The 25677-nt window shown below is 41.6% G+C and overlaps 1 protein-coding gene across 2 annotated transcripts in view; it reads left to right on the forward strand.

Annotated features, from left to right (window-relative positions):
• LOC117468169 (leucine-rich repeat and fibronectin type-III domain-containing protein 2) overlaps positions 1-25677 on the forward strand; it is a 259509-nt gene that overhangs the window by 134309 nt on the left and 99523 nt on the right. The window contains exon 1 of one of the 2 annotated variants that reach the window (XM_034112182.2): positions 8384-8469. The exons of the other annotated variant lie outside the window; for it this stretch is intronic. The gene's annotated coding sequence lies outside the window, so the exon portion shown is untranslated. Of the gene's footprint in view, positions 1-8383; positions 8470-25677 lie in introns of those variants that run through there. 2 annotated transcript variants of the gene reach the window in all.

The following is a 25677-nucleotide window of genomic DNA, read 5'->3' on the forward strand; positions in this document are numbered from 1 at the left end:
TGCTGTATCAGAAACCAATGTGAGTTTGGAAAATTGCACAATATAAATGTATTCTAGTATACCTCAACAATGGAATTATGATCAGTAGAAATGGCCATGACATGGGACCTTTAAAGGGAACTTTAGTCAACCCTTTTGAAAAAACACTTCGACAACGTCTTGTGTGGTTCTCAGTCCAGAAAAATAACTTTGTGGATTTCACGGGACCATTCATTGGTTGGGCGTATTCATTTCTGAACAAAAACCTGCGTTAAGTCCTTTATGTAGGCATTTACCAGGAGATTATAACAAGAGTACTCATGAATTGAAAGTGAATTATTTAGTCAATGTCTTTGGTGCTTGATCCATTCCAGAAATATGCCAAAAAATTGTGCTTCTCATGTTTCAGTTTAATGTTTTTCTAGCCACAATGCTAGCGTGCTCTAGGGATGGCAATAAGTCAAATGGTCCATCGATCACTTTTCATCTGAACTATCTGAACACATTTTGGAAGGATGTAAATTAAATGCATGAAAGTGTTATCACCAACGGTAAATCCTATTGGTTTCAGTGATCCCCTGAGTTTTTATCTGCCACCATCAACACTACAAAGTTGAGAGCGACATTCACTCAGACACCAACAACATAAAGAGGAGAACAAAATGTGCATAGATGTGGCCACTTAATCTCCAGGTTCACAGAGTTTATTATGGGGTTTGGGTGAAATGTCTTGACTGTTGCCACTGCCACTACATAAAAAATAGGCGTCAGATTTGGAAACTTAAATTACAACTAGTCAATAAAAGCAAAGAGCCATATGACAAGTTAAACACAGAGGTTTACAATTGTGTGATGGTTATTATAACTTCACTTCAATTAGTTAAATTATGTATGATGTTATGCAAATTATTGCTTCAAGGATTCATCAGTAAATCTACAGTGCTCTAACTAAACTGCCAAATACAATTCAATACACATCCCTGAACCTACCTGGTCATTTTCCTTCTTGCATTATCTACACTCCCAGCATAGCGACAAGTATGTGTGTGTGTACTTTCCAGCCTTGATGCTTTTAAACCGCATACGCTTGATACAAGTGGCCGCAGATATTGAGGGGAAACCACATGGACTGCGTAATGACAATGTGTGTGAATTCGATAAACCCTTTTCTCATGGGCACTAGAACCACCGTCGCGGAAAATGTGATTACACTTCTCCACAGGAGGGGCAATGTGGGACGTTGTTGCAGAGGGGAACTTGGCTTGTCATTGAGTCCGCAGTTTGTCTGTTGCCTCATAGCCAGTAATAACGTTGACACAGGTGTAATGTCCAACTAGGACTGGAAATATCTTTTGTGTCTATTTTCTATTTCTACTTTTGAAGCTGAGCGTGAGTGGTAATGATTCAATGATGCATAATGTTGATGGCACCATGTTGAACCATCATTGGTGTAAACTGACTTGTAAATTGAAGAGAATTGAGATAAGTAGTGTAACCAACATCCTTTAAAAAGGCCTGTGGCTCGAAACTGAGACTCATTTTACTGAAACAAAAATAAAATGCAAAATAACTTACTCATTTTAACTAGAAGAGTTACAAAAGTATGAAAATGTATCTTTGAAATAACTTATCTTTAAAGTAAAATATAAATGGATTAATCTGGACATGTTTACCAATCTTAATCTTAATTTGTGTTTAATCACATTATCAAGTTTGACCCCAAGAATGGATGTTTGTTGTAAGAAAACAACCTTGTTACCTTATTCCCTGCAGTAAGTAGCAGTTATTTGTCTAAAACCAATTAGCCAATTTAGTCAGCCATGGAACTAAACTGTACACAACAAACGTATAAAGGCAGCAGCTAATGCTAGCTTTTATTGTACAATAAAATGGCAAACCGGCAAAATGTAGCTCCTCTTAGCCGTCCCCCGGCAACTCCCGAGCAGCAGGGAGGCTGGGTGACTGTTCAGAAGGGGCATAACGCGAAACCCGCAGGTCCCCACCAACCCGTTCACGTATCTAACAGATATTCCCCACTCAGCGAGACACCCGCTGAGAAGCCAACTCTGGTTATTGGTAGCTCTATTATGAGACACGTGAATTTAGAGACCGAAGCCTCCACAGTCACATGCATTCCGGGGGCCAGAGCGGGCGACGTTGAGGCGCATCTTAAACTGCTGGCTAAAGATAAACGTAAATACAGTAGGATTGTTATTCACGTCGGTGGTAATGATGTTCGTTTACGCCAATCAGAATGCACAAAACTTAATGTGGAGTCGGTGTGTAGTTATGCTAAAACAATGTCGGACACCGTAATCTTCTCTGGTCCCCTCCCCAATCTGATCAATGATGACATGTATAGCCGCATGTCATCATTTCAGCGCTGGTTGTCTTGGTGGTGCCCAGCAAACAATGTGGGCTTCGTAAATAATTGGACAGCCTTCTGGGGAAAACCTGGTCTGATTAAGAGAGACGGCATTCACCCTACTTTGAAAGGTGCAGATCTCATTTCGGCAAACATTTCAGGGCTTTGTGGACGTAATCCATGACAAACTGGAGTTGAGACCAGGAGGCAGAGTCGCAGTCTTACACGCTTCTCTGCGCTCTCTCCTAGGCAGTCACCCATAGGAATCCCGAACCCAATAAAATACCCAATATTAGCGGTGTGTGTGTCTGCCCAAGGACAATTTAAGGTAAAACCTAATAGAGGTGTCATACATAATAACCTAACAAAAGTAAATGTAACAACTACTACAGTGCAACAAAACAGGAAGATTAAATGTGGTCTCTTAAACATAAGATCTCTAGCATCTAAAGCAATATTGGTAAATGATTTAATATCAGATTATAATATTGATATATGCTGTCTCACTGAAACTTGGTTGAGACATGAAGAATATGTCAGCATAAATGAGGCCACTCCACCCAGCCATGTCAACACTCATATTGCTCGAGGCACGGGCCGAGGAGGTGGAGTTGCAGCAATCTTTGACTCAAGTTTACTTATCAATACTAAACCAAAATGTAATTATACCTCTTTTGAAAGCCTCGTTTTTAGTCTTACGCATCCGACCTGGAAAACTTTGCAGCCAATCTTATTTGTTACAGTGTATCGTGCACCAGGTCCTTATTCAGAATTCTTATCAGAATTCTCTGAGTTTTTATCAACTTTGGTTCTTAAAACAGACAAAGTAATTATCGTAGGTGACTTTAATATTCATGTTGACGATGATAAAAATAGCCTTACTGTTGCATTTAACTCTATATTAGATTCTGTTGGTTTCTGTCAGAGTGTAAATAAACCAACCCACTGTTATAATCACACTCTCGACCTTGTTCTGACTTATGGTATTGAAATTGAGCAACTATTAGTCGAACCGCATAATCCTGCTTTATCCGACCATTTCTTAGTAACTTTTGAAGTACTGTTACTAGACTACAAAGCATTAGTCAAAAGCTCTTGCAGCAGAAACCTATCTGTTAGTGCTATAGCCACATTTAAGGAAGAGATTCAACCAATACTTAACTCGATAGCATGTCTGCATGTAGGGGAGGAAACTTATACAAAATGTACACCACCCCAAATTGATCATGTTGTTGATAGTGCTATAGATGCGCTGCGAATAAAATTAGATTCTGTTGCTCCTTTGAAAAAGAAGAAAATAAAACAACATAGATTAGCTCCATGGCATAATGCCGAAACCCGCAAAATAAAGCAAAAGTCTAGACAACTTGAAAGGATATGGCGTTCCACTAAACTTGAAGAATCTCGTTTAATTTGGCATATTACTCTCAATGAATATAAGAAAGCACTGCGTAAAGCGAGAGCAGCCTACTACTCTTCATTAATAGATGAGAATAAGAATAATGCAAGATTTCTTTTCAGCACTGTAGCCAGGCTGACAGAGAGCCACAGCTCGATTGAGCCTTCTATTCCCTTAGCACTCAGTAGTAATGATTTTATGTGCTTTTTTAACGATAAAATTGTTACTCTTAGAAACAAAATTAATGACCTCTTGCCTTCGACCAGTATAGTGTTATCAACAGCTCCCGGAATCGTAAGTTCTAATATTACACTAGATAGTAAACTAGAATGCTTTTCAGCCATTAACCTTGAACAATTACATTCAATGATTCTCTCTTCTAAACCATCAACGTGTATGTTAGACCCAATTCCAACTAAGCTGTTGAAGGAAGTTTTTCCATTAATTATCAGGCTATGTTCCACAATCATTCAAAGTAGCAGTGATAAAACCGCTTCTTAAAAAGCACAACCTCGATCCAGAGGTTTTAGCCAACTATAGACCTATTTCTAATCTTCCGTTCCTCTCAAAAATTCTTGAGAAAGCGGTCGCAAAACAGTTGTGTGATTACTTAAAAAACAATGATTTATTTGAAGATTTTCAGTCTGGCTTTAGAACACATCATAGCACAGAGACAGCTCTGGTTAAAGTCACAAATGATATTCTAATAGCCTCAGACAAGGGACTTGTCTCTATTCTTGTTTTGCTCGATCTTAGTGCTGCATTTGATACTATCGACCATGATATCCTATTGCAAAGACTAGAGCACTTAGTTGGCATACAGGGAACTGCTTTAGGCTGGTTTAGGTCCTATCTATCTGAACGCTCTCAGTTTGTACGTGTTAACGATGAATCTTCCACGCAAACCAAAGTTAGCCATGGAGTGCCACAGGGCTCAGTGCTCGGACCTATTTTGTTCACATTATATATGCTTCCGTTAGGCAATATTATAAGGAATCATTCTGTAAACTTTCATTGTTATGCGGATGATACTCAACTATATTTATCAATCAAGCCTGATGAAATTAATCATCTAAATAAAATTCAAGACTGCCTTAAGGACTTAAAAACGTGGATGACCTTAAACTTTTTGATGTTAAACACGACCAAAACTGAAGTTATTGTACTTGGCCCGAAGAATCTACGAAACAAATTATCTAAAGACATACTAACTATGGATGGCATTAATTTGGCCTCCAGTGAGACTGTAAGGAATCTTGGTGTTATATTTGATCAGGATTTATCCTTTAACGCCCACATAAAATCAATTTCAAGGACCGCCTACTTCCATCTACGTAACATTGCAAAAATCAGGCATATCTTGCCTCAAAACGATGCAGAGAAACTAGTCCATGCATTTGTTACTTCTAGGCTGGATTATTGTAACTCTTTATTATCAGGGAGTACCAAGAAGTCAATCAAGTCGCTTCAGCTGATTCAAAATGATGCGGCTCGTGTACTAACCAGAGTTAGGAAAAGGGACCACATTACTCCTGTTCTGGCTGCCTTACACTGGCTCCCTATAGAACACAGGATAGAATTTAAAATTCTTCTTCTCGCCTACAAAGCCCTTAATGGGCAGGCGCCATCTTACCTTAAAGAACTCATTATACCCTACTGTCCTACTAGGGCATTGCGTTCCAAGAATGCAGGGTTGTTGGTTGTTCCTAGAATCTTTAAAAGTACAATGGGAGCCAGAGCCTTTTCTTATCAAGCTCCACATTTGTGGAATCAGCTTCCAGTTTGTGTTCGGGCGGCAGACACCCTATCCGTTTTTAAGAGTGCGCTTAAGACCTTCCTTTTTGATAAAGCTTATAGTTAGGGCTGATTAGATTCAGCCCCTAGTTTTGCTGATATAGGCTTAGTTTGTCGGGGGACATCTTACTTCTTCCTTCTCTCTGTCTATACCCGTGTACACTCATGTTCCGATTAACCCAGCTTCCCCAAATGTCTTTCTTTTTGGTGTCTATATACGCTGGGATCCGGAGTCATGGATGATCCTGCGGTCCTGTGTCCTGGATCGCGAGCGCTGGATCTTGAGTCGTGGCTGTGGTCCTGGATCATAGGTCCTGGATGGATATCCTCGTGGATTCATCTTCCTATTATACACACATGCATTTCCAAACATTTGGACTACCTATGTTGCAAATGTATTATCTTTTCAATTTACACACGGCATCTATTGCACGTCTGTCCGTCCTGGGAGAGGGATCCCTCCTCTGTTGCTCTCCCTGAGGTTTCTCCCATTTTTCCCTTTAAACTGGGTTTTCTTTGGAAGTTTTTCCTTGTACGATGTGAGGGTCTAAGGACAGAGGGTGTCGTATTGTCATACTGATATTCTGTACACACTGTGAAGACCACTGAGACAAATGTAACATTTGTGATATTGGGCTATATAAATAAACATTGATTGATTGATTGATTGATTGTACAATGCACAGCAGCATGTTTTTTTTTTTTGTCAATTTATTGAACATGTCAGAAACAAAGACATACAACAATAATATATAGATATATTATTTTTTTCTTCTCACTCAAATTAATAATTATAACAAAGTACAACAAAAACAACAATCATTCTCAAATAGTCTCTGTCATGTTCAACAGGGGCAAGAAGAATCTTAAAAAAAACGTTTCTAGCATATATTTTTCTTATAAATAAAATATTAGGTCATCGTCATCAGCGACATGTTTGTCTTGTTAATTTGTTTGCTTTTGTTTTTTTTACAAAACAATCAGAAAGAAATTACTTTTACAATTGGTTGGCAACATCATTAGCCTAAAAATAACAAAACAAACAAAAAAAACATTCACCCAAAAACGAATAGTAGGATAAGATGAAGGCTTTCCTTCATCTTATCCTACTATCCTACTGCTTAAAACCCTTTGTTGTACATTCCTAAAGGTGGAGCATTGATTTGTTGATCATTTGTGACCTTTAGTGGATACTATTATTGCCAACAAGGACACACTGATTACAAATGAATAATGAGTTCCATTAATAGTGTTGTTGTGATGTTATAATGAAACAGCGTTCTCTTGGCATCTTTCAAAGTCTCAATTCCCTCATTCATTGTGTTAGCATAAATGTGCAACACGGCAGGAAATAGCTTGAGGCAATTTCTTTAAATGAAGTGATGGTGAATTAAGAAGGCTAATGAAACTATTCTCTAACTGCTCCGCCTTAAATGCTTATAATGACTTTGTGAATGGGCAAATCTCAGGTCCACCCACCATCCACCTTCTCCGATAACTCCGGCTTAGCTATTTCCAGTTGGGAATGGTTTGAGTGGAGGTTCAGTCTCTTAGGTGAGCGTGAAGTGCATCCTGTGTTGGCGTTTGTAAAACTGCAAATCGACAAGCTAAGCCCAGCAAGGGACCTGCTAAACACAGAGGCTTAGATTGTTTTCTGTTAGGGTCCCCTGGTTGATCGAGAACTGTTGATGAGCCAGATCTGCTCCAGAAATTAAAGCTCCGTTGGGGTAGCGCTTGCAAGTTTTCAACGCATCAGACTTGAAGTTCACGAGAAAAGAGTGAGCTGGAAGTCAAACAATAAATCTGATCCGTGAGAACAAGGCGTGTCATGGGTCCACTGAGAGAGGCATTGATGGAACAGTTGCGTGTGTGCCAATAAGATAGTCTGGATCAAGAAGAACTTGCGAAGGAGGGGAAATACATGAGGGAGGCAGCATGTAAACTCCTCGTAAGATGAGCACTGAGTGCAATATAAAGATGCTATCAATGGAGGAAAAAAAAATGCAACCTGTAATTCCTTACCTTAACATGATTATGACTTCACAACATTCGGATAAAAATACATACTCACCTTTATTTAATACTTCTAGAGGTCATAGCCTTCTATTGCTTTGTGAGCAGATGGTGGCATTTTGCTTCATTTAACGTCCCCAAAATGTTTTTTTACATGCATGACCTTGTCCTTTTCATCATACATGAAGACGAGCACAAACATATTCAGCCACATGCACACCGGCACTCTTACTCCCACACATACTTGCAAAGTAAACAAACAATAAAGCTTTCGGAGTGTGTGTTTATGAAGGCAAACAGCTTGTAGGGATGACTGGCCAAGGAAAAATAAGAGAAAAGAGACGAATAATGCTCGGTCCTTGCCGAAATTATAATGTCACTTGGGAGCCGTAGCCCTGCACAAACACCCCGCTGTGCTCTATTTCAATAATTTTCCATAAACCAATCTCCCCTCCCTCCTACACTGTGCTTTAAGGAGACTTTTCTTTGAGAAGTAGATCATTCCTTATCAATCACAATGGCACTGCCTGAATTGTAAAAGGTTTCCAAGCTTAAGGGCATGATTGGCTCACATCAAATGCTTTGTTTAGAATCTGTGTGAGATGGTATCAAAATACAGAGGTTAACATGACTCTCATGTAGGCGCCTATTTTATTATTCAGTACAATATTCACAAGAGAGAAAAAAATGCTTGTTATGTCATGACTTTCTCTTGGAATTTCCTACGCTTAACCTTACATTTGAATGGGACATAACCTTATTTTTAATATAGTGAAATAATGTCGTAGAAAATGTCCTTTTAACAGTTTTCTCCTTTTCTCTCTTTCTATAGGCTGCGTTACATCTTGCTCGCTGAGTGTGAATGTGTGGCCTTCAGGTATTTTCGAGGGACCGTATGGCACAATACCATACGATATAGGTACGCTTTTTTCCCTTCACTTTTCCTGTTTACTGAAATTACACCTGAAAAGCCCTTGACCATTCTTATCAAGCTCAGGCCTTGGCAGGATGTATTCACTAATGCAGAAGACTTTCAATATGAGAAAAGTGACAGAAACCTCAGGGAAGGTGATCAACTTGAGCCTTTAACACCAGATTTGGTTGGTGAATTCTTCTTAGCTTCCACATCTATCTCCCGCCCAGGAGTGATACTTAGTATCAGGAAATGGAGGCATGAATTATTAGCCTTGAATAACCTATACAACTGCCAGATGAAAAGAAAAATTTTACATGACAAATTAATCAGTCAGGTACATGGCTGTATGCTTAGCTTATATAATTACCACTGTGTAGAAAACAAACAAATCAAACAAGCAAACAGCACCTCCCACTCACTATATGAGCTTGCATATTAAACTTTACAGTGTCTCTTTTTTATAAAACATTGTACTTGCATACCGCCTCCATGCTCTGAGCATAGTCTGCACCTACCTGCATCTGTAGCCTGTCTTTGTACTGGTGACAAGAGCTAATTAAACACATAGTATGCTGCAATCCTTCATATTTCATTGTCATAGCGACTACACATTTACTCTGCTATTCATTGTCATAGCGACTACACATTTACTCTGCTATTCATTGTCATTGCGACCATACATTTACTCAGCTTTGCAATATCCATACCACCATAGTATTTAGAATGTCAAATGCCGAATGCCAAAATACCGCAAGCCTGCTTCTCGCTATTCTAACCCACAAGTTGAGCAGCGGATGATCTGTTACATTGCTTGGGTCGAGGATAGAGCACTGACAGATGACAGCTCATAGGAATTTCCCGCTGTGAACTGCAATGGATATATGATAAGGTCATAGTTCAAGGTGAAATCTAATGATGGGGCAGTATGAATTGTATGTACTACATGAAACAGAGTTGTTAGGGCACATTCAGTTCATACTAAAAGTAAAAAGAAAAAGTATGCGAGGGAATGCAGCCTTAGAATTAAATGCACATGGGCATTTATCAAGTGTCAATAGAAATCGGGACATTGGATCCATTATGGGACATGTAACCCATCAATATTGCCTGTTAAAGTCATAGATGTATAAAGAAAACTGGATACAGCGTTGGAGGTGGGGTCCTTTTCACTCAACAAAAAATGGCTCACTTGTGAATGTAGCTTAAATTGCTTGACTCTTGAGAACAAAAATACCTGGATCGTAGGCGATCTTTCGGACACATTGGTCACAGGGCATGCCAGCTTTAGCCCTGCCTCCAATCAGCAGTGTCACGGGGGGACTCAGCTAAGTCACAGGAATGGAGAGGAACATAACTCTAGATTCGGCTTTCAGCGCATTTTACAACTTAGACCTAATGATTTCAATAAGGGTTTTTCAAGTGTTCATATAGGGAAGTTGGTTAATCTCACTGAACATTTGTTTTGCTAATTTACAGCCTTGTTTTTCCTCATGTAAGGCAATTAGAAAAAGTATGTTTGGGCCCAATGGCATCACCTGACTAACACAGAAGTTGAAGTACCATCTTTTGGCCACTATCATTATTTTTAATTAGCCTTCCTGAAGGCTTTGGTGGGTCAATTTACCTCATAATATACTCAACTGAATGTGAAAACAATTATTTAATATCTCTAGTGACAACAATATTTGAAAGAGGAAACAAATATCCTTTTGATAACATTATTATTTACAGAAGCACCTATTTTTTAAGGTAGTGATAGGTCAGAACATCTTGTTGAGGCTTTCTAGCCAAATTGTTTTAACTGTGTTGCTTCTTAAGGCTTCAAGAGAACTCTACGTGGCAATTTACTGCTTGAAACGACAAGTCATTGGTACAAGAACCTACATACTTCTTCTTAGTTGCTTTTCTGGTCACTGCATTGCTAACCAATGAATATTGAAGTTGTTAGAATTGTTGACATGCTATACATGTATGCAGGGATGCATGACGTGCATTGAATGATACGCAACACTGAGCGAAGGAGATGCCGGTGCAGCAGCTTGTGAAGATGATGATGACAGTGATGATGGTTTTGACACTGTGATCACAGCAGAACACCCAGCTGTTAAATGAGGCTACAGTATACAGTAGCTGCCATTGATGTTGTCACTACTGTAAAGCAAGTGGCAATTCCAAGTCTCAGTGGAAGCTGTCCTAGATTCTTGATGAACACTTCTGATCACTGCAGATCAGTCATCTAAAGGGGATTCAAAGAGTGCTTCAGGCTTTTGAGGCTTTACGCATTCCCACTCAGGGGGTTTGCGAAGGTCACACAAAGTGAAAAAACTAAGAAGGTGATATGCAGAATAATTGTGCCACGTGCTTGGATTCGGTCTTTGTAACACCTGCAGCAAAACAATGCTTAAAGTCGTGCTGCGGGGGATTTATTTTGTATCCAAAGTACATCTAGCTTAGAGTACTTGATGAGGGTGAAGTGATGTCTAGCTTGTTTTGGCACTCAAATAGAAATGATAGATATGGGGCAGGTTCATAAAGAACAGATAAACAGCTAAAAGCAATGCACAGCGTTTTACTGACCCTGAGATAAACAAGAATGCAAGCGTGGATTGGATTTGCGCTCACTGTATGTGAACATAATATAAAGTGCATCACTATAAATTGAAAACCTCTCCTGCGTGATTCATAAAAGGATATTTTATAACATGGACAAGGCGCGTCACATATCTCCATTAAGGTATCATTTTGAAGGGAGAACGAGAAGGTGAGAATATGTAAAACACAGTTAAAAAGAGTTACATTTTTAAACCGCAATGAGTGAAAGCTTGAATCATTTCTGACCTACAGTACAAGAGTCGACAAGCTGAGGCTTTATAAAGAAGTTGCTTTCCTCTGAGGAATGTCTTGGGAAATACATCATGCATTGTTTCAATTAGTTCCCCCCTTCATCCCAGGACTCTGCAAGTCTGATATCTTAATGACAACACTCTGCAAACACACTGTAGATGTTAACTTTCAAATGACTGGGCATGCTAAGTGTGACAGGTCCATATGTTTTAGTCCGATAACATCTACAGTGGTCCAGCTTCTATATTGAATTGTTTCTAGGTATTGAGTAACACTGCAGAAATTCTAAGTAAGGCATGACCTTTGTTGTAAAACAAATGCAAAATGTTCCAAAAGTCTGCTATACAGTATATGGACATTTCACCTGATTTGGACACCGCAATTGCCTTCAGTGATGACATGTCAATACTACGGAGCCCTGGAGGGTTCATAGAGAAAAAAATAAATAAAACGAGGCCACACTTTATTAACTTGTGCGCACAAGATAGTTTCTCGTTTGCACGAGATACTTTCTTATGATTAAACACATCGGACTCCCTGATTATTATGCCATATTATTAGTTTTATGAAGAACATGTCCGGTCGCCAGGGCGTGCGTGTGTGTTTGTGTTTATTTGTTTATGATAGTGTCATTCGTTCCGGTGCACTCCGGCAGGACTATTAGCACTACATCGAGATTAAGATTAAACACATTTGTTTCACTTCAATGTGTGTTGAAGTGAAGTTTTTCCTTGTACGATGTGAGGGTCTAAGGACAGAGGGTGTCGTTTTTCTCATACTGATATTCTGAACAATCTGTGCTGTTGTATTTGCTGTAAAGTGTCTCTACTGTAGGCTATTTTTATTTTATGTACAGCACTTTGGCTCGACCAAAAATCGTTTATAAATGTGCTATATAAATAAAACTTGATTTGATCTGATATAACTATGGAGAACCAGATTTGTGTAAATTACTGTTCTTGGTAATTTGAAAACAAATGCCGGTGTCGGACACACAAACAACACACCGAACACACACACACAGAGCCGAGCTGAGCACAAACACACACACATCATGCGCCCTGGTGACTGGACATCTCCTTCATAAAACGAGTAACAGGGGGAATACTCTGGTAGTTCGATGTGTGTAGAGGTGTGTGTGGTTGAACGTAGCAGCCTTGATCTCTATTCAGCTGTTCTAATGAAGGGAAACACAGTGAAGTAAACAGTAAAAGGCACAGCTCTTTGCAGCTGGTGCTGCTCTTCTCAGATTCTGCTGAGTTACACGTTACTGCCTCCAGTGCCCTGTACGACGAAGCCAGTTCAACAGTGAAGGAGGTTTTCCTTCTTTAAAACAGCTGTGGTGGGCAGCAAATACTGTGAGAGTCACGGACAGGAATTCATAGATCAAAGCAGACTGGTGTACAGACTCTTCTGTTTTGCGAATCCGGTGCTTAAACAAATAGCGCTAAACCCCTGGCCAAAATGTCCCTAAATGAAGTCCGAGTTTGAAATATATCTCAAATAATATATGCACTGCCATTTCTCCACATAAACATAACAGCCTGCAATGAAACTGTTGTCTCCTCTGAGCTCCACTTCCTACTTGGCGCACCGGTAACTTTCTCGTGCGCGTGAAATAGTATTTTGTGCGAACGAGAAAGTATATCGTGCGCACAAGATACTTTTTTTTTCTCCATGAACCTTTAAGGCTCCATACAATACTGTGATAAAAGCTATGCTGCTCATAAGTTGCCAAATAATCAATGAATGTAAGTTTAAGAAACAGTACACTATTTTGGAAAACATGCTTGTTCACTCTCTAAAGGCAAGAAAAAAGGGTCTCAGGTCTATATGTTAAAGGTTAGCTTCGGTATTTTTTGCCCTCGGTCCTATTTTTCAAGTTTCTGTGTTGAGGAGACTTATGGCGCGTTTCCACTGTAGCGCGGAGTTCGCTTTAAGCGCGCGGAGCCGTGCGGATCCCGTTTTTGGTTGCGTTTCCACTTGGCCTAGTACCGGCTAGCGGGTCCTAATCCACAGTTTTTCGGCCCCATAAAATCGTGATTCTAGGGCCAGGAACAACCATGCTGAGTTGGGCTGAGTATGCTAAACTAGAGAGTGAATCGCTGGCAAGGGGGCTACAACTACAACAAGATGAACATATTTGACCGTGATTTAATTGTAATACACGTTTCAAAATGATGCCGAAGTAACAACATACTGATACCGTTTAGTAAAAACCATGAATTAATGCTGTGACAAGTCTGCAGACAGACAGCAGGCGAAAAACCTTTTAAAATGCATGTTTTCTAAATGGAGATTGGCTAAGCTAATGTTGTATATGCTCCGACCATCCACACTCACGGCAACGGCCTATACAGACATAAATAAACCAGCGACTGTATGAGGAGCTGTGAGCTCTGAGTGCTAACAGCTAACGGCTGTGTTGTTTTTCTGGGGCTCTCATTGAAGATGACGTCACGGCTCCACCTACACTGCGTTACTATAGATACTACCCCAGTTCCTAAACTGTAACGGCCCGTCCACACAGCGGCGTGCGTTGAGAGCTTCACCATTCACTTTGAATAGGGTGACGTCACTTTTTGCTGAACTACATTGTGGGAAGCGACGCGGAGCTTTGCTGGCGTGGCTTGCGGCAAAAGTTGAGCAATGTTCAACTTTTGAAGCCTAGGCAGAAGCGTCAGCCAATCGAATCATATGCCAGTACAATCTTTAGCCAATCAAACCGCTGCTTGTGTGTCAGGGGCGGGAGATTCATGTGATTGGCTGTTAGTCGAGTTTCAGACACGCCCCCCGGCAAGCTTCAACGCACGCCGCTGTGTGGACGGGACGTAATGGAAATGCGCCATAAAGTGAGCCAGTCCTAATGAGGCCTAGCCATACCGAGCGAGGCCGTGTTGTGGAAATGTGCCATTAGATATTTTGGAAATAGGTCAAAAGTTAACAAGAAGTTTCGTGTCATAAAAATTGTGGTGAAAACTGTTGTTCGAGTATCTAATGGGAGTTACAATCCTTTAAAGTCACATAATCAAAGATGGTGAATTATGCTTTTTAAATGTAGTTTCGCAGTTATGGTAAAATATGTTTTACTCAAAAAAAAGACATCACAGTACGCATTTTTCAGTGGACTTATTTGGGGAAATCATATTACAGATCTAGCGCTTCATTTCAGACGCCTACCCGTGCGGGTCCGTGATCGGCACGGGGTGGGCCCCTGCTGAAAAGGAAAACCCCCCTGCAGGACTTGAAACGCCCCCTTGATAAATACATTTAATTATAATGAAACCAGCTGCAATGGATCATGGATCCACCAGGGGGAGCCGTGAAAAGCTGCCACACTGGAACTCATCTGAAATAAACAGCTGATCTACAGGTATCTGATATAGCGGATATTTGTTAAGATCCATATGTCACGGATAGGATCATATTCTGTGCTAAATAAGAGACATGTAATCATTTACTAAACATCACCATGTTTTTATTTAACAAAATAATGTTTAATTCACGTTGGCATAAGTACAAAACCATCGCTATGTTTTTAGATCAGGAAATGCATCCAGGCTCAAACAAACGATTTTCAATCATCATCCTCACGATCATTTAATGTATCATATGTTCACGAGTTGAAATGAATGCACTACATTTAATCCACGTGAGTTTACAACAACAAAAATAATCGCTTTGTTTTTACATCACATCCGACCGGAGGAAAATGCAGCGGCTCTCACTACCGATCATCCTAATCCCACGTGCAAACAATAATATGTACAGTGTTAATAGTTTACTGTATTATTAGTGTCTAATATTACTGGGGATTTCGGAATGGTACTATATTTTGATTTATTGTATCGGCTTCATATCGCAATATATTCCCGAAGTCTGAAATGCAAAAATGTCCCACATTAGGGATATTCACCCTACATTTAGTCATTCAAACACAATCATATTTAGTTTCTTTTTAACGAAATAAATGTGGTTTAATCCACATAATTTACTGTGTTAATTGTTTACTGTAGTATTGTGCACATTACTTTTCGCTGCTTGTTGCACCTGGTTAGAAGCTAAACTGCATTTCGTTGTCTCAGTACCTGCAATATGTGCAATAACAATACAGTTGAATCTAATCTTGAGCAGGAACAAATGTATTTAGGCTACTTAGTACATATCTGACATAAACGATTAAACACATTTGTGCATTCTTTAAACCGAGTCAAGCCGAGTCCGGAGGTGGCGGCCCATTAAAGTGTGCACCTGATTGTTTAACTTGAAGGTGCCTGATGACATTTAATCATTCAAACAAAATCATATTTCGTTTATTTTTAACGAAATAAATGTGGTTTAGTCCACATAATTTAGGCCTACTGAATGTAGGCCTTACCTCACCCCCTCCCTGGTAAATACATCCTGTTGAGCAGAATCTACAGTGTCCAGTATTTTCCGTTTCGTAAAATGATCAAATACGGCGAAGATATTCAAATATGTGCTTCCATTGTTCATACTTTTGAAATGTATTAACTTTATATCATCGTATCTCCGTGTTTACTGGGTGTTTTTGCATGAAACAAAGACTGGGATATAGTTTCAAGCCAGTACTTTCGACAGAAATACACGGCAATGTTGTCCGGACTGTTGTTTTTATGCGGCACCGGCTTGAACAGGTCATGTGATCTGATCACCCCGGCGTGACGGTCGACTCCAAAGGGTTAATATTAAATACATATAAGTATTTTTACAACTTGTATTTAGAAATACTCTGTTGTAATTATTGATGCATAAATGTGTTCATCCATTCAATGTGGCATCTGCTATAATGGGGTTAATGTATGATATTACTTAATAATACAATGATATGATATGATAATTACATTTTAGTTTTATTCATTTCTTATTTCATAGTTTCTCATTATTATTTTTTTTATCGCTCATCTTATTTTTGATTTTTTTAATCTGTGTGAATCTGTGCTGTCCTGTTTTTCACTCTCACCCTGTTGCTTTTTGAACTACTGAATTTCCCCACGGGATTAATAAAAGTCCATCTTATCTTATCTTAATGTATAAATTGATTTACTTCAATCTACTGTACTGTGTAAAAACACCCCAACAATATTACAAGAAATATACTGCATAAAGCAAACTATACTTTATTTGATCTAAAATATTGATGTTTTTTCATTATAGTAGCCTGTGAAAACCATACAGTAACAAATAAGTGATTAAATGCTACAGTATTCAGCAAACACAACTGCAGAGCTGCAAACATTGCAAACAGACTAAGTTCTACAACACCCAGTTCAATCAGGAGAGACATGATGTATGGAATACATATTTATTATCGGTCACATTATATCAATGAAACATAATGATGACAGTTCATCACAAATGAATGAAATGTTGTTTTGGCGATTAGGCCCAGGTTTTTGTAGGATATCAATCGGGAAGGGAAGAACCGTTTCCGATGAACCCCCCTGGGTCTAGACACTGGTGGTGGTGATAAGTGGTTAGGTCCGGTTGGAAGGGAGAAGGTTAAGCTTGGTCCTGAGTTCAATCAATCGATCAATGTTTAGTCATATAGCCCAATATCACGAATGTTACATTTGTCTCAGTGGTCTTCACAGTGTGTACAGAATATCAGTATGACAATACGAAACCCTCTGTCCTTAGACCCTCACATCGTACAAGGAAAAACTTCCGAAGAAAACCCAGTTTAAAGGGAAAAATGGGAGAAACCTCAGGGAGAGCAACAGAGGAGGGATCCCTCTCCCGGGACGGACAGACGTGCAATAGATGCCGTGTGTAAATTTAAAAGATAATACATTTGCAACATAGGTAGTCCGAATGTTTGGAAATGCATGTGTGTGCATGCATGGGGTGGAGGAGGGTTGCGCGTTGACACCTGGAAGACAGCTGATAGAACAGGGGAGAGCATATATAGAGGGATTAACAGGTGCGATCATTAGGCTTGTAAATGGAGGGGCGTGATAGGTTAGCTGAGGAGTGGCGCTCCCTGTCATTTAGATGCAGGGAGCAAGTATTGCCATGACGAGCAATACGGAGTGTTAGGTCTTCCTGTCTGAACTTGCGCTAAGCTTCATTTCAATCAGGAGAGACATGATGTATGGAATACATATTTATTATCGGTCACATTATATGAATGAAATGTTGTTTCGGCGATTAGGCCCAGGTTTTTGTAGGATATCAATCGGGAAGGGAAGAACCGTTTTCGATGAACCCCCAAAAGAATGAAGTATGAAGTACTGAATGTGAATAATCTTACCTTGTGGGATGAAGCGGAAATCTATGGATGGAAAGGAGAGGTTAATACATGTGAGGATTTAAGCGACTGATGCCTCCCGGGCATCCTTCCTGGACGTACAGGGCATCCCGGACGTACGGGGCATCCCGGATGGGGCATCCTGGACGTACGGGGCGTCCCGGACGTACGGGGCGTCCCGGACGTACGGGGCGTCCCGGACGTACGGGGCATCCCGGACGTACGGGGCGTCCCGGACGTACGGGGCATCCCGGACGTACGGGGCATCCCGGAGGGGGCATCCTGGCCGTACAGGGCGTCCCGGACGTACGGGGCATCCCGGGTGAGCGGGGACTACCCGGACGCACCGAGCGACCCGACCAGCACCCCGGGCGCCCGGAACGTGCGAGGCTTCCCGAACCTTTTCTCTTGCGGGGCAACCTGCTTTAGCAGGGACACGTTATACAGACCCGAAGGTTTTACAGCCTGGACATACAGGTTTAAATATTCAGAAATAAACATGAGCCGCGGGGCGACATACGTGCTGACATGCTAAGAACCACCACCAGTTATATGCATACGTACCAATTTGTTAAGGTTTGGAGAGACCTTTGGATAGCCAGCACGGCATTGAGGTCGGGGCGAATGTAGGATGAGAAAGCGGAGGAGGACCACCGTCCGAGTTGTTGCAGGGATGAGGATGAGACACCTTGATTAGCAGCGGAAGTAGCTGCGCCTATTCTAAAGGAGTGCCCCGTGTATAGAAGAGGTGATAACCCGGATTTAATGAGGACTTGTTTTAAATAGACATTGAACTGTCGTTGCGTTAAAGGAAAATTCCCTGAGATAAGGAATAATGGTGAGAGAGGATTAGAGGTAGGTCTAAGCCGTAGGAACTTGATCATGGCCTTATAAGGGCAGAACTGGGAGTCGATGCGGTCGGCGATGACGGAGCAGGCGCCGCCGCATTTGGAGTGTTAAAGATATAAACTAAAGTGGCTAGCGTGAAAGGATATGTCAGAAAGCTGACGTCTCGATTGGAATCGAAAGTAAGGGAAGCTGTGGTAAATTCGCCTGGTTTGAGAAAGGCATAAAAAGCTAGGAGAAATAGAGCATCGAGTAGTGCATCGATATAAGGGGAGAATAACCCACTTCTAAGTTTGGAGAGCATGAGGCGTAAAGTGGAGAGTGTAATAGGGCGTCTCCGGTCTAAGACGGGGGAAAAGTTTTAATGAGACCTTTGAGGATGAGTTTGACTGACTGGTTTGCGAACAGGCTGGGAAAGCCGGGATCGGAACGCGAACGTTAAACTGAACTCCTGCTAAGAGGCCCCGGATGTATTGGGGTTTGCGGTGGCGATCAGTGGCGCAGTAGCACATGAAGGCACACACGGTGGAGATGAGAACAGGTTTAAGTGTGATGCCTACGGAAAAGCAAAATGTCGCAAACGTTCTCCAAGCGAATCATATGTTTTGAGGGAGGACGCGCTAAGCCCTTCCTCATAAACCTGCTGATTCGAGGTGCCTTTCTAGGGGGCTTCTATTTAAGAGAGAGAGAGGAGATGCAGGGGAGGAATCCTGACGGGTTGAGCGCTGGCTCCTGGGCAGAGGTTCCGGAACGTCTTGTGGGCTGACTGCGGTGATCTATGGATGAAATGAGAGATTAACATGTGGATTAAACAATCTGCCGGAATCACTACCGGGCTTACTGTACATCATAAGATGCTGACCCGAAGGTCGATGGCCGGAATCAGCGCCGGACTTACGAGAACACTACCACTAAACAACGGCCGGAATCGCTGCCGGGCTTACTGTTCTCTGCTGGGCTTACTGTACATCATAAGATGCTTGACCCGAGAGCCACCGGCCGGAATCAGGCCGGGCTTACGTACTACCACTAAACAACGGCCGGAATCGCTGCCGGGCTTACTGTACATCATAGGATGCTGACTCGGAAGTCGACGGCCGGAATCAGCGCCGGGCTTACGTGAACACTACCACTAAACCTTGCCGACACGATGGTCGATGACCTGCGATGCAGGGTTAAACATGCACAGATGAACACTACCACTAAATGTATAAATACCAGGAAAGAGAGATCTTGGATGGCCGTCTGGTTGTTGTAGGGATGAGGAATAATTACCTTGATTGCGGCATGATTGCGGCATGGTTGCTGCACCTATCCTGGACGAAGCCCTGAAATGCTATTAAGACACCACCACCAGTTATATGCATGTTTACCATAGGTAAACTGAGAGATCTAGGATTGCCGGCATGAGTCGATGTCCGGGGGAAGAGGGAGATGTAGACAATGTAATGCAGCTGTTAGCTTGAGTACAAAGAGACATGAATGTTATACCCTGGCTTATCGTAAGCCATGTGAGCATGAACCAATATAAATGAGACAATATGCGCAGCATAAAATGATGTATGCTTAGTGAACACTGAAACATGACCCATGATATGGGACTAGCTTAATTAACAGTTTAATTACGCCACGGTGAGACATAAATGCACTTGATTGGGTGATTAGACTGTCTTCTATCATCTTACGTGAACTTCTCTTTCTCCCTGAAGAAACTCCCCAAAAACCCCACGGATGGGCAGCATCCGTGAATAAAAACGAAGACTCATTGAGTGTCTGAGTGAGTAGATACAGCCGCTGCTAATGTGTGGCGTTAATGCGGGTGGGGGGGGGGGGGGTGAAAGATTATTTTCCATGTGATTCCTGGCGCGAGGTACTGGCAAAGCTGCGGTTGCGCCTGGGGCATACAGACCTCGGATGAGCGTCCTTGCAGGACTGCAGATGTGGAGGAATGTACGATATGGGTGGTAGCAGACGTTTTCGTTAAAGTTATGACAAATCTTCTCGTCTTGCCTATGCTGCACCTGACGGCTTTGATTATTATTCCCGGAAAACAGCATGGGAAAGACTCTAGCCCAACAAAATAAAATACTCAGTTACCTCTAATCATTAACCCATGTTGTATAATTTAGTGAACTCTGTGTGTTGCTGCCAGCATACATGACACCTGACGTGGAACGTTACTCGTGGATGGGGCTACAGAGCTGCTAGACAGTCGAAAACGGTGCATTCCTCTGTCTGAATGTGCTGCACTTTGATAAATGTTTAGACAAAAGCTAAACTCTTATTGCACTTTTGGCAACGAGCATTCTCCACGTCGAGACGGGTAAAGTTTAACCACACCTCGGAGCGCGTTCTCTCCGCCACCTCCGCAGAGTGCTCCGCTGCATGTAGTAGCTGCGTGTGTGTAAACTGCCCCGCCCCCTCGCACGCAGACCGGGGAGAGAGATCTCGTCTGATCGAAAATACATCATAGACGCATTTGTTTGTCTTTTGCATATTAGAAATGAGTTGGCGCCATCATTTCAGGTAACGCTGTGTTGAAGCTTGAAACTGCGTTAGTTACTGAGCATTGTAATGGGTAGTAATTACCCGACTGCATTAGTAATGCAAGTAATACGTTACTGAAACTCCATACTGTAACGCGTTACACCCAACACTGCCTGGAACTCACCTTACCCCTCTTGCCAGCGCTACTCTGACGCCTATTTAGAGTGAGGCGCAGGAGGAAGTAGCTTCAATGGGATGTAGCTTGAGCCCTGCCTGCCTGCAGGAGGGGTTGTGGTTTGAAGCCAAAATGGGTAAATCTTCGCATGCGATGAGGACCCGTTTCGCGTGAAGCCGGAAGCGCCGCATTTGAGCGGCCCTGAAGCCAGTGATACCCTCTTGAGAGACTGAAGGCGTACGTCAATTGTTTGGGTGAAGTAGCCCGTTTCCATTAAGCCGGAGGAACTTCCGTGGAGCCCGATTTCCTTGTCTTTTCCTCCCGCGTCCGGGTTTGCGGGGCGGCCGGCTGGAACCGCTAGCCGACTGGAGAACGCCGCCTGTAGCTTAATCAGCCAGACTGCGGAGCTGATGAATAATGCCTGGAGCTGGGACGAAGCTCTGCTGCTGGTTGCGCGTTGACACCTGGAAGACAGCTGATAGAACAGGGGAGAGCATATATAGAGGGATTAACAGGTGCGATCATTAGGCTTGTAAATGGAGGGGCGTGATAGGTTAGCTGAGGAGTGGCGCTCCCTGTCATTTAGATGCAGGGAGCAAGTATTGCCATGACGAGCAATACGGAGTGTTAGGTCTTCCTGTCTGAACTTGCGCTAAGCTTCATTTGTCTTTGTGTATTTTGTGAATGAAGCGCCATCTCATGGTTAAATCCTGTAATTGAACAAATGGGGAAATTGGGCAATGCCCTCTAGCAATTTGGCAACACCCCCAGCCACTGGCATCCGCTGGGCTTTTGACTGGGACACACCCATGTGAGTCTGATCTGGAGTGCTACATCTGTATGAATGGCATTGCTAGAAAGAACCACCATAAATAACCATAAAGAGTAGAGAGTTTTAACAAAGCTTCTCCGACACACTCAGTATGAACCCACCTTCAGCTGCTTCACAGCCCAGCTGTCACGTGCATCTGCAGGATGAGGAAGGCAGGTGTGATGAAAGGGAGGAAGGGCTGGTGGTGGGGGCTGATCAGGAAATGGTGTAGGGAAATCTAATTTATTTTTCATACACTGCTGAGATGCAAAGTCATATATCATGCCATGTAGCAATTTTGTGCCAGTCCCAGGCACACAAAAGATGAAAGAATAGTGATCAAAGATACAGAGAGAGAAGTCAGCTACTGGAGTTGCTATGAGATCCACTACCACTGAGAACAATATAAACTGTGTTGAAATATTCATTCAGACTCCTGTCACTGTTGGTTTTTAGTGTCGGACAACTCACTAATGTAAAAGAAAACATATTTGGAATTGAATTCTGGTTAGCTTTTAAAGCCCTGGGCTGACTCCTTATCTTAACAATGAAACAACAACATGTTCTACACTTAGTAAATGAAAAAAGACATAGAACAATTATTAGCATATGAACAAATTCCATATACTATAACTATCAATCTTTCCTTAAAGTAGATCAATGGTCTATTGCTAAAAAAATACAAAATCTCCCTGCAACAACAAGAAGCACATGGCCAATTATAAGCCAGGATGAACTTCCCAATATAAACTATTATGAAATTATTGCAAAAGCTTACTCTGTCTCTCATTTAGCAGGATAATAAGCCATGTGCTTCTGTTTGTAGCATAGAAAATGTGTATTTTCAGAATATTAGACTGTTGGATCCATTTCCAATGGGGCAATGTTCGGACTTGAGGGCATATTATCAAATCGCGCAATTTTCAGAATATTGTGGCCGACCTAAATATGTGGGTGGGCATTTGATCTCTGAATTTGGACCCAAGGTAAAAGTACCGGGTGGCGCAGGGTTCATCAGTTTATTGATCTTGCTTATCAATAGGTAAAATACTTATATTTGTCTGGAAATTCACTGATCTTAAAAAAAACACAATCATAGTTGCATCCCATCAGGGCTGCAAACTAAGAAATGAAACCACTATCATCTTGGGCAGCGCCAACGTGGTGACCCAGTTTCGGCACAGCAGAGGCATATTCTTTCACACACAGTGATGTCACGAGCTACCCACAATGCAACGCGCGCCATATATATATATATATATATATAAATACGCCATTTTCCTGGAGGTGCAAATATCCTGGAGGTGCAAATATAAACAGCTAGCTAACGTAGCCAGGCAGAGCGCACTAGGTTTTTTTTCTGAATTAACGACCGAAGAAATGGCTGAATGTCTTCGGATTACATCTCTGGACTTGAGGGGTGTGCTCTAGGTTTGTGAACAGCGTAAACTAGAGCTGTGTGGGTTGTCGGATTGCCCTTACAGTCTGCCTGCAGATGTATGGAAAAACGACCCTCGAAAGTGGCCTTCGTCGATTTTGGCTGCATCTACGTCTAATTTCTGGAAACACCAGGTCACACTTGTCAAAATAATATTATCATGCCATTGCATATATGTGGTATTTTAGAGTTGACTAGATATTGATTAAGGCAATAGACTATGATATTCAGTATAGGAAGCTTAGCAACACCTAGACGGTGTACGGCTAAACCCTCGGCCTGCTTGCACCTCGCGTAAAATGGCGGATACCGGAAGTACGGTGTCGCCCTCGGCTCAATACCCGTATGTGTGTGTGAAAGAATAGTAATAATAACATAAACATTCAGGCTACCCGGACCTCTGTAGAAATGTCTTGGGGGATTCAAACCTGGGAATTTATATGATAAACAAGCTCTATTTTAAAGCTTTTATGGTTACCCTGGCAACTGATTTCCCTGCAAAGAACATGTCTCAGTCATTGATGTATGTACATGTATTACCCAAGCGGCAAACTCTAGGCCACTTCCGGGATGCGAATCAGGAAGTGCCTCAAACTGCAGTTCATCTAGTGGCCAGTAGGAGCAGTCTGCAGAAGGGAGCAATTTCCATAGACCACAAAGTTAAAATGCCCAACTTTACAGCAGAAATAAACATGTTTACATCATGGTTTCAAAAAAAACATTTTATTCTCAGTATAGTTAGATTCCCCCTTCCTGTCTATGGATCCTGGAGTGAATTTTTTCTCAACTCATCTGTTTAAGAAATATTCAGTCTTAAAGTTATACATAAATTAGGGCGTGGTAACTTTGAGTGACAGGTACGAGCCTCACTGTCGGCTAACAGCAATTTGTCAGCTCTATAGGCTAGGCTTTGCTAGTTGTATTTACCGAACTTGACCCAACGGACGTGTCCGTGGATTTCATGTATTTTGTTAAGTATAAGACAATTAAAATGTCTTGTTGTGCGGTTGATTGTACTAACCGACATTCCAAGAAGTCTCTTATGCACTTTTTTCGGTGAGTATAATTGTAATATTTTATATATATATATATATATCAGGGTTTCCGCTAGGATTTTTTCTCGCCGGTCAAATGTCCTGGCAGAATTTATTTTACCGGACTAATTTGAAACTTACCGGTCATATTTAAATAATAATTATAATAGTTGTGTAGCAGAGTTTCCGTTAGCAGGTAATTACCGGACTATGAGCAGATATGCTTCAGTTTAAAACTCAGTTCACGGGGCTCATTTTTATATTGCTTCAGTTTATAATCGTAACAGATCGAAAAATTCAGATTCATTTTTCAATAAATGATTCCACAAACAACATAATTATTACATTCAAACAAACTACTTGTAGTAGATAACGTACATTATTCAGAAGTTTACATCAACTTTGAATAATAACACGGGAGAAACGGATCCTCTCTTTTCCCCTCTTTCTCTCCTGACAGCCCGTCAGTTTCTCATGCAGCTCACTAAACAGAGGGCGGGGCTTCAGGTGATTATGCAGAGCTGCGTGTCTCGGTCAGACTCAGCAGCCGATCTGATCTCTCTCTCGCTCCGGTTACACTTCACTCGCGTTTATGTCCATATCGATCAGATCCAGCTCTCCTGATCGGCCTTTATAGAGAGCACCGATCAAACTATTAAGAGTGAATATCGGCCAATAATGACCGGCGGCCGATCGATCGGAGCCTCCCTAATTATTACCAGATATTTTGACCGTCAGGTTTTGAATTTACCGGTTTTTTATAAATGTTACCAGCTAAAAACCGGTAATTACCGGCTAACGGAAACCCTGATATATATATATATATATATACAAGCTAAGCTAAAACATACACCTGCTAATCATGCTAACGGGTTGGACAGAGCTCCAGCCGGAAGAGCTATAGGTCTTCGGAGCTATAACTGCGGTGTGCTGTTCGCAGGGAGGTAACGTGGTAGTGGCAGCCAAAGGAATTATGTACGCCACAATTGTTCTTATATGTTTGTGTACTAATTAGATATTATTTACGGGTGCAAACCATAGACTGTATAACCTGTTAATATGTTAAGTAGGGGATAGTGTGCAGCAAGTCATTATTGAAGAAAGCCCGACGCTAGCTTCTCGTAGCTTTGGTTTTTTCCCTCATTAATGACCGCCTTGCTGTACATTATCCCTTATTTATTGTATTTGCTCCTTTTGTCTGCACGGACTCTCTTCTGTGACAACGTTACATTTCCAGAGGTGGGAGGAATTAAGGATGTACAATTATGAACTGCAAGCTGGGTTGTTAGCTTAATACTGGGAGCA

This window comes from Pseudochaenichthys georgianus, chromosome 22 (genome assembly GCF_902827115.2).
Source record: "Pseudochaenichthys georgianus chromosome 22, fPseGeo1.2, whole genome shotgun sequence".
Classification (NCBI taxonomy): domain Eukaryota; kingdom Metazoa; phylum Chordata; class Actinopteri; order Perciformes; family Channichthyidae; genus Pseudochaenichthys; species Pseudochaenichthys georgianus.